At 33.6% G+C, this 9,233-nt stretch overlaps 1 long non-coding RNA gene across 1 annotated transcript in view; it reads right to left on the bottom strand.

The window, feature by feature from the left end:
• Nucleotides 1-2,038: 2,038 nt before the first annotated feature.
• Nucleotides 2,039-9,233, bottom strand: part of LOC143679352 (uncharacterized) — a 146,968-nt gene continuing 139,773 nt past the window's right edge. The window contains exon 3 of the long non-coding RNA XR_013173678.1: nucleotides 2,039-2,686. This is a non-coding gene — a long non-coding RNA (uncharacterized LOC143679352). The remainder of the gene's footprint in view (nucleotides 2,687-9,233) is intronic.

Raw genomic sequence — 9,233 nt, 5'->3', positions numbered from 1 at the left:
TGACCTGAGTCTACCTATACATTTTTTTTCAGGTAATAAAGTGTCTTAAGTGATTTTAAGCACAAATAAGCCATTTTATCTGGTACTCATGGAAACATCAGCAGGCTTATCGGTAACCTGATGTATATCTTTCTGAGCATTTTAGTTTCCTTCTTTTGAAGTTTCATTTTAGTAAGTATTGTCAATAACCACCAGGGAAAAATGTATATATTTTTTTCCTGAGCAAGCATCTTCTTTCTAATGACTTATCAATCTGCCTGTTTTGAGTTTTCCATTCAAATTTCATTAACAGGACATTTGTCCTATGATCTGCTAAAGGCTTTTACCATTTGAAACCATTCATGAGTTAATAACTATCTGGATATAAAATTCTCATTGTTTCTTTTGCCCCCTCCTATTTCTTCCAATCAATTGTTTAGCCATTATGTACTGTGGGTCTGAAAAACTACGCACCTCGGTCATTTGTCTTTTTTTGTTTTTTTTTTTTTTACGGTTGATTTAGCAGTCTGACTCATGTAAAATTCAAATTTTATCTAGCACCAAGCTTTATTGCTGACTGTCAAGGCATACCAAAAGGTGAAGTTCCACAAGCCATATTGACATATGCCCAGCTCCCTGGTCCATATTTCCACACTTGGATATGTTTTGGGTTTGGAGAGAGAGGTGTGAACTGAGTCTATAATGAGTTATCAGAGAGGTTTGGGGTTGACCAGTTTTATATCTAAATACAATAGTGTTGCCCATCCACACATCTACAAATTGCAATTTAGTTATAATAATCTGCCCAGACTAGATATATCCTACTAAAACTGATCTTAACTTAATAATAAGTACATAGCAAACTTTTAAGATAGAAAGTTTTATGATAAATGCTCCCAAAATACTCTGATTAGAATCAAAACTCCTTCAGATATTTCTAAGGAAGAAGGAAGATTGTTGCTCACTTGCAGTTTGAAATCTTTTTCTTTTGTTTCTGGAAAATCCCCAGTCTCACTCCATTATTTTATATATGTTAAGATTTGTATTTCACAGATATGGGACATGTTTACTACCCTCAAATTCATCACTACTACTTGTGTTCTCCATCTTTTTGTCCTTTTCTGCATTTTGGTAAAGTTACCCATCCTATCCCTTTTCTTTTTTTTTTTTTTATATTGTATGGCGGGGTCACATTTCATTATTTTTCCATGTGAGTATCCCGTTATCACAGCACCATTTGTTGAATTTTTATTTGTTTGTTTATGAAATGCATGTACCAGGAATTGAACCCAAGTCTCCTGTTTGGCAGGTGAGAATTTGTTATCAGTCTTTGTACATTCTACCAGCATGATATTTTTATTTTTCACTTCAATTACACAATTATCTTCAATATTTCTACTTTTATCTTTTATAGCTACTTTATCTTACTTATTGTTGTTATCAACATTTAATTTCATAGTGAAATTTATTATGCTTCTTTTAATTTCTTGTGCAGTTTGGAGTAATAATCCTATTTCGTTTGATACCATGTGCTCAGTTTGTTTTTTTTTTTTTAACGGAAGCTGTAGTCTTCTGATGGTGATTATTTTTCTTGTGATTTCTATTTGCTTGCCATAACACTAACTTGTTGACAAAATATATTAAGTGAAAAGGGCCAAAATCTTAGCTGTAGTCTCTGTTGTTGATTTAGTTGTGCTTCCCCAAAAGATATGTTGATGTTCTAATCCCCAGGACCTTAGAATGTGACATTATTTGCAAACAAAATTGTTAGAGAAGAATTAGGCATGTCAAAATACAGTCATGCTGGAATAGATTTAATTCAATATGACTGATGTTATAAAAAAACACGTGCTGGGCTACAATGGCTCAGCAGGCAGAGTTCTCGCCTGCCATGCTGGAGACCCGGGTTGGTTTCCCAGTGCCTGCCCATGCAAAAAAGAAAAAGAAAAAAACACATGTGCTGACTGAGGCAGAGAATGAAGCCTGAGAATTGCTTATAAATTATCAAAAACTTGAAAGCGATGAGAAAGGATACAGATTTCAGACTTACTGTGAGATAATAAGTTTCTGTTGCTTTAAACCATAAATCTGTGATGTTTTGTCACAGCAGCATTAGAAAACAAAGATAGTTTCTTTCTACCTGGGGAGTTAGGCAGTAGAGGCATGACATAGAGGAAGGATTCTTGGCCTTGACTTTACGGTTTCTAATATGCAATTAGGAAAAACCCTTTGTAGAATAACCTCTATTCTTCCACTCTGCTTGTGCTAACTTTTGTCCTCAGCTAACATTTTGCATGTCGAAACAACAGATGGAAGGAAGGGAACCCTTGCAGACTGCGTGTTTTCTGGCATTGCTGACGATATCCATTCTTAGCCCAACACTGAAGCACTGGTGATGGGCTGCTGGTGATATCAGGTCAATGATATATCTAAAATCAATTGGAGAGGAGGAAAAGAGCAAGGAGAATAACTCAAAAGTTTCCTTATTTCAGTACACTGTTCTAGCTCCCAGTTGTCCCTGCTCCGGATAACATACATGTTCTCTCTCAAGGGTCTTTTAAAGTTTTACAGTAGGCTGTCAGATGCATTCATGATCCTTTACTTCTAAGTCACCGTCAATTTGTGGTTCAGAAAAGGCAGTCAGCAATATAGATAATTTTGTTTCTTTTTGGTCAGGAACTGGAAGCACTTTACTCCAATAAAACATCTGAAATACATAAAATATTAATATCATTTTAGACTTAGGTATAGAGGTATTGGTATCTCATTTTATTTTGTGTTTCGTTTTTTATTTAATTATTACATCCCCTGAAATAAAAACATTAAAAAAATGCCAGTGAGAATGGAAATGATCATGAATATCACCATTTGAGAGATATGTTGAAGAATAAATCAACAGATTACCTTATTGGCTGGAGATGGAGGCAAAAACAAAAGGTATAAAAAAGAGAGATTTTTAAGGCTGCTGATAGCACCATTAATCAAATTAGGAAGAACAGGAGAAAAGTGTAAAAAGAGTTCCACTTTTGACATATTTAACCTGTGATACTTCTTGAATGCTATGGAGATGACTTTTGATAGGCAATTAAAATGCTGAATGGAAGCTCTAAAATGGGTAAATGTCAGAGATATAGATTTTTTTCTGTAAGTTACAGATACACTTATGAAGGGCAAGTTAAAAGACAAGTACAGATCTTTTCACTTAGAATTTGAAATATATGGGTATATAGCTTCTGTATTATTTTTTCTGTGTTTCTACTGTGTCCAGATTGGCAAAATAGCCCTGTCATGCCCATTTCTTTATTCACATATTATTTTAACTGGGTGAGATGTCCAGCTCCCACTTGAGAGTTTCTTCCTTCACTATTACTGCTTAGAGAATATACTCTCTTGATAATTTGTCTTTTCTCTTTTTTCCCTTAGATATTCTAATTAGCATGTGTTTTGTGTCCTTTCTTCAGATTGAAATTGTAATCTATGGGTTTTGACTTTTGCTTACAATTTTTATTGGCAAAGATTTCTCCGGGGTTGCTTAGAGCTCACTAGAATCCTGCATTGGATTTTAGAGGTAAAATTTTAGCTTGTTTAAAAATATTGACTCTAATTGCTTTGGTTTTTTCCTCTCTTTCTATGTATACCTCCTATAGGAATTTCAGGAGAAAATGTTTATAAAGAAAAATGTGTATGCTCTTTGCTTCTCCCTAAAAAATACTCAAAAGAGCCTTTTTATACCCTCCCAATTTATTAAAGTTTAATGAATACTAAAGGCAGCTTTTAAGTATTTCATTAGCCAAATGAATGAAAGCAAACCTATGTAACTAAATTTATTAGTAAATTATTAGTGAATTGCATTATGGCTTTGATTTATAGTGAAACAATTTTTCAATTTTAAAAATGAAATTTATTTCCTATTTCCAAGAAAAGATAGTGATAAATAATTTTCTCCAAGCCAGCTTTTATTTTTTAATTGGCCTACTAAGAGTGTTGAGGACATTTAATCATGGATACAGAACTTTAAATTAATTTCTCAGTTAATCTTTTTAGGCCTCACAAAGCAAGCTATAGCAGTTAGTTCCAATAGAGGAAGATTTCCTTGTTAGAAAATACATTTAATGGGCAGACTTAAGGATCATGAAAATTCAATTTACTATATATAACTACACACATATATCTAATTCCCAAATAAATAACACTTGGTATAAACATAAGACATTTCCCTATTTGTATTTATTACCTTAATATGGGTTGAAAAATTTTAAAAAGTACAAAAGTTCTTGATATTTTGCATGATATTGAATGACTGTGCGAAATAAGACAGCTTCATCCAAGACTTGTGAACAAGAGGCAAATGATTGGGGCCAAAGGTATTCATGCTTCCATCTGTATGCTCTTGTTTGTTTGCGTATTCTAGGCATTTTTCTTTCTTCTGTTTCAAGGTTCTAGATTGCTAATGTATCACATATGTCTCCTTAACCATGACCTTTATAAGACCTCTATCCCCAATACTCTTTAAACATATAGTCATTACCACAAGTTTGCCTGTGATTTGACAAAACCATACAATCCAAACAACCCTTTGGTTACTCACCATCCTTTGGGTACCACCCAGTCTCCTTCAGTGCTAGTCTCCAATAATAGAGCCAATGATCTGGGGACTAACTGGACTCAACAAACCATTGATTATGTGTATTCTTTGTATATAAAATTCAGTGAAGTGGATCCCTTCTGAGGAGAAAACAAGACACTGGAAGAGAACACTTAGAGAAAATGGATATTTGGGTAGAATTTTCACCACTTGTGGGCTGTGGATACTTTGACAATACTTCAAATAGTATGAGAAGCTTAGTCCATTGAGCAGCTACTTTTGTGGTCAAGAAGGAATATTAAAATGTAGCAATTTCTGTTCAAGTTCAATTTCTGGTTGTAATTTCCTCACAACCATCCTATGTCAATTTCTAGTTAATTCAGGAACTCAAGACAAGTAAGAAGCACTGAGACAGCCTTCAGAATGAGAAACTGAAATGTGATTTTCCTATTTTATTCTCAGATATATATTCTACTTAGAAGTTACTGCTAATATTTTTTATTATATTTAAAATACCTAGTCTTTATAAATTACTTTAAGAAACACATGCAACAGAATTTTTGAAGCGTACTTTTAAAGTTTTTGAAGCAGTGCATGCTGATTGTTGGTAAATAGCAAAAGAAAAATCACAAAAAGAATATTGACAATATAAAGAATAAATCAATTTATATGAACAGACCATTACATTATTAAGATGTGAGCACTTCATGTATATGTCCATATATCTTGTTTTTAATAGAAAGTATATATCACAAACATGTCTTATATTGTAATTTCCTATTACCCTTTATATACTGTCATGTGATTATATCAATATATTAATGCATAATTTAACATTGGACATTTTAGTTATTAAAACGTTGCTTACATTAAAAATGCTAAGGCACTATTTTTAATATATTCTTATTTATAAAAGTTAAAACAAAATAGTTTAAAATTATCTTTAGAAAGATTGTGCTAATTTTAGAACACACTACATCTGTATTCACATTAAACAACATTATTTACTTATTTTTTTTTGTATGCTGTATAGCATGGTCACATTGCAGTACTTTTCCACGTGAGTATCCTGTTATTGAAGCACCATTTATTGAATTTTTTTGTTTGCTTGTTTGTTTTTGTCTGTTGTGCGTGTTTTTGTTTTCTGTTTTTTGTTTTTTGGGGAGATGCATGGACCAGGAAATTGAACCCAGGTCCCCTGCAAGGCAGACAAGAATTTTACCACTGAACTACCCTTGCACTCCCAAACAATGTTATTTTTAATTGTCATTAAAATAAGGTACATGATTATCACTGTTAGTTCTAGTATGCATTTTGACTATTCATGTGGTTTCACTCTTTAAAAATACATGATTATTAAAAATTTTATTTCACTCATTTACATTCAGTTTTCTTTTATCTTCTTATCTTATTGGAAGACATGCTTCATTTTTCACTTGGAAATGGCATTCATAGAACAAGAAAATTTTATTAGTGCAAGCAGAAAATATAAACGAGTAAAATTCATGCAATAGATAGTGAGGATTTGGTATTTGAAATTCTTGCATTGAAGATAAGAAAATAAATGGAGTTGAAGCAGTATTCAATATTATAGTTGGAGAAACAAAAGAAAATCATACATTTTTTGGGGTGCTGGATGAAAATGGTTTGACATGTACTACACTTAAAAAAAAAAGAAATAATTATTTAAAAGTTTCAGAAGCTAAAAAAATAAAGTTTACAAGCTGAAACAAATCAACACATATGTATCCAGGAATTGTAAGATGATAGCTACAAAGATTTTCACTATTTTTTAAAAAAAGTTTTTTCATATTTAATTCCATGATATATTTTAAGTTAATTTTTATGTAAGGTGTAAGACAAAGGCCAAATTTATCTATTCATTTATTTACTTAAATTTGGCCAATCAATGTCCAATTTCTCCAGAACCATTTGTTTTCTTATCTTCATTGAATTGTTTTTGTATATTGTAAAACTGCATGCATATTTATTTGGAAGTATTTCTGGGTTTTTTATATTGCTCTACTGATATATGCATTGTTCCTTCGAATTGATTATCTAGAATTTCACACAGTCTTGATTATGATAGTTAAATAATAAACCTCAAAATTGGGAGTACTGTTTTCTCCCACTTCATTCTTTTTTCTCAAAGTTGCTTTAGCTATTCTAGTTCCCTTGCCTTTTCATATAAATTTTTAAGTAATTTACCTATATCTATGAAAAATCTTGCCAATATTTTGATAGAAATTGAATGAAACATATATGTCAGTTTGATGGGGATTCACTTTCCTATGTTGATTTTTCCAGTCTCATGTTTCTCCATTTATTTAGATCTCTGATATATTTCATCATTGCTGAGAAGATTTTGGCAAGTAAGTTCTCTGTATTTTTTGTTCACTTTACACATATTTCATGTTTTGAGTAATTAGGAATAGTATTTTGGTGGACGTGTGTTTATTACTAGCTGAAAGAAACACAATTGACTTTTGTGTGTTTATTTTACACCCTGTCATATTGCTGATTGTTTTATTTATTCTAGCAGACTTTTTGTTAATTCTTTGGGGTTTTCAATATAGACAGTCATGTTATGTTCAAATAAAACTATGTTTTGTCATTTTTTAAATTTCCTTTCTAATCTGTATGCCTTTTATTTCCATTTGTGCCTCTTGGCCTAGCTAGAATTTTCAGCCCTTTGCTGGATACCCTTGCTCATTCCTGCCCTTATTGGGGAAAACATCCCAGTCTTTCATCATTAAGCACAATGTTAACTGCAGATATTTTGTAGATGCTATTTTTCAAGTTGAGGAAGTCCTCCTCCATTCCTAGTTTGCTGAGAGGTTTTATCATGACTATTGTTGAATTTCTTCATATGTTTTTCTTCACATCTATTATCAGAATACACCATCCTACCAGACAGAGAAAAGGATTCTCCCCCAGAGCCCCAGGAAGGAACACAGACATGCCAACACCCTGAGGTTAGCGCAGCAAGGCCCAGTCCAGCTTTCTGAATTTAAGAATGTCAGATAATGAGTTTGTTCTATTTTAAGACACAAAGTTTGCAGTAATTAGGAATCTAATACATCTACGTTTCTACACTGCCTCCATTGGGACCTGAAGAGGGTCTGTCTCCTCATTACTGCTCTGTAGAGTTGGGAAAGTTTTGGTTCACCCCATGGCCTCCATTGACATCCTGGTAGGGTCAGGCCTATTACAGCTGAGCAATGGCGTCAGCGTTGACCCTCCACTAGCCTACTGTGCCACCAGCCTCATGGAGAGCAGGATTGTGAGATGAAGGTGAAAGTTCCTCAAGTGGTCTCCCCTTATATCTCGGAAGAAAAGCTGATTCTTTGTGGCAAGAATGAAAGCACAGAACCTATTTGACTTTCTCTCACTCCAATGCAACAAAGATGTTGGAGTGCCTTGTTCTAGTCCTGTGGCAGTATAGGTTTTGGCTTGCACTTGGCTTTTATGGGTATAGATGAAGTGGGGACACAATTTTTTCTTTCATGTTAAGCTTTTATCAACTATAAGTTTCATTTCTCACTAGGCTGCCCCCTTCCTCATCCTTTGGCTAGAGAGAGCAGACTTTTGGGGAGAGGGGGCTCTTTTCGTCTATACATTTCCATGTTGCCAGCTTCTCCAGATCCATGTCTGGGATATATGACCCAAAAAAGAACAGTAACCTTACCACCATGTTATTCCTCAAGTCCTGAGATACCTAGTATATCTGGCTTTTTCTATCCACATTACAGAGTCTTCTTATGTTTATTTTATGTATATGGCTCAAAATTTCAAGCCATATGCAATGGAAAGAATAGGGACAAGGATATCTGCTCCATCTTCCTGGAAGAAGAAACCACCCTGTACCTAATCCTGATTACTAGTCCTTTTAGAGTATAACTTCTCTAGATTTGAATGTTAAATTTTGAATGGGATGATATTTTCAAGAAATTTTGAGTTCAGTTCTTTTCTGTGTAAATGCCATATAAGAACTCTGGTTCAAGCTAATTTGCTTTTTTTTTTTTGAATCTCCAAAAATTCCCTGGAATATATATGGCTGTGGAGAAAACAAGAAATGTTATCAAGAGCAGACTAGAATTTTTGGAGAAAAAGAAAGCAAATTATTTTTGTTCAGTTACAAATAAGAGCAAAATAAAATGCAATACATACAATTGCCGAAATAATTGCACATTTGTGAGTCCTGAACAAGTCAAGCCTCATTTGAATCAGATTAAGAAAGCAGAAATGCATGATCATTAAAATTAATTACATTGGAGAACTATCTCAGCAAAAGTTGGTCCAGCTGATTGCTTCGACATCGCTACATGACATATATCAAGCCATGGTAACTGTATTTGTAGATCTCCGATCTGATTTCTAAGAACATTACGAGATTTGGGAGGTCTGATCAATGACTGGGGCCTTGGAATTGGACCAAGAAGAGCAATAAAGCCAATACTGACTGCACAACAGCCGTCGAGGAAGTGAAATTTTAAAAACATTCCATCCCTGAACAAAATCCTGCTTATCTTTTACATTACCAGCCCTTATTTCTAGCCAGCCCACTTCCTGCCCTCACACCTAAATAGAATGTCTGTGGACAGCATCATCCCACTGATTTACAACCTCATGTCTAGTCCTCCCATTTAGTAAAAACAATTTATCTGAA

The sequence above is a fragment of the Tamandua tetradactyla genome, chromosome 4 (assembly GCF_023851605.1).
Source record: "Tamandua tetradactyla isolate mTamTet1 chromosome 4, mTamTet1.pri, whole genome shotgun sequence".
In the NCBI taxonomy this organism is placed as follows: Eukaryota; Metazoa; Chordata; class Mammalia; order Pilosa; family Myrmecophagidae; genus Tamandua; species Tamandua tetradactyla.
The sequence above is the reverse complement of the archived record's forward strand: the minus strand, read 5'-3'. Positions and strand labels throughout refer to the sequence as shown.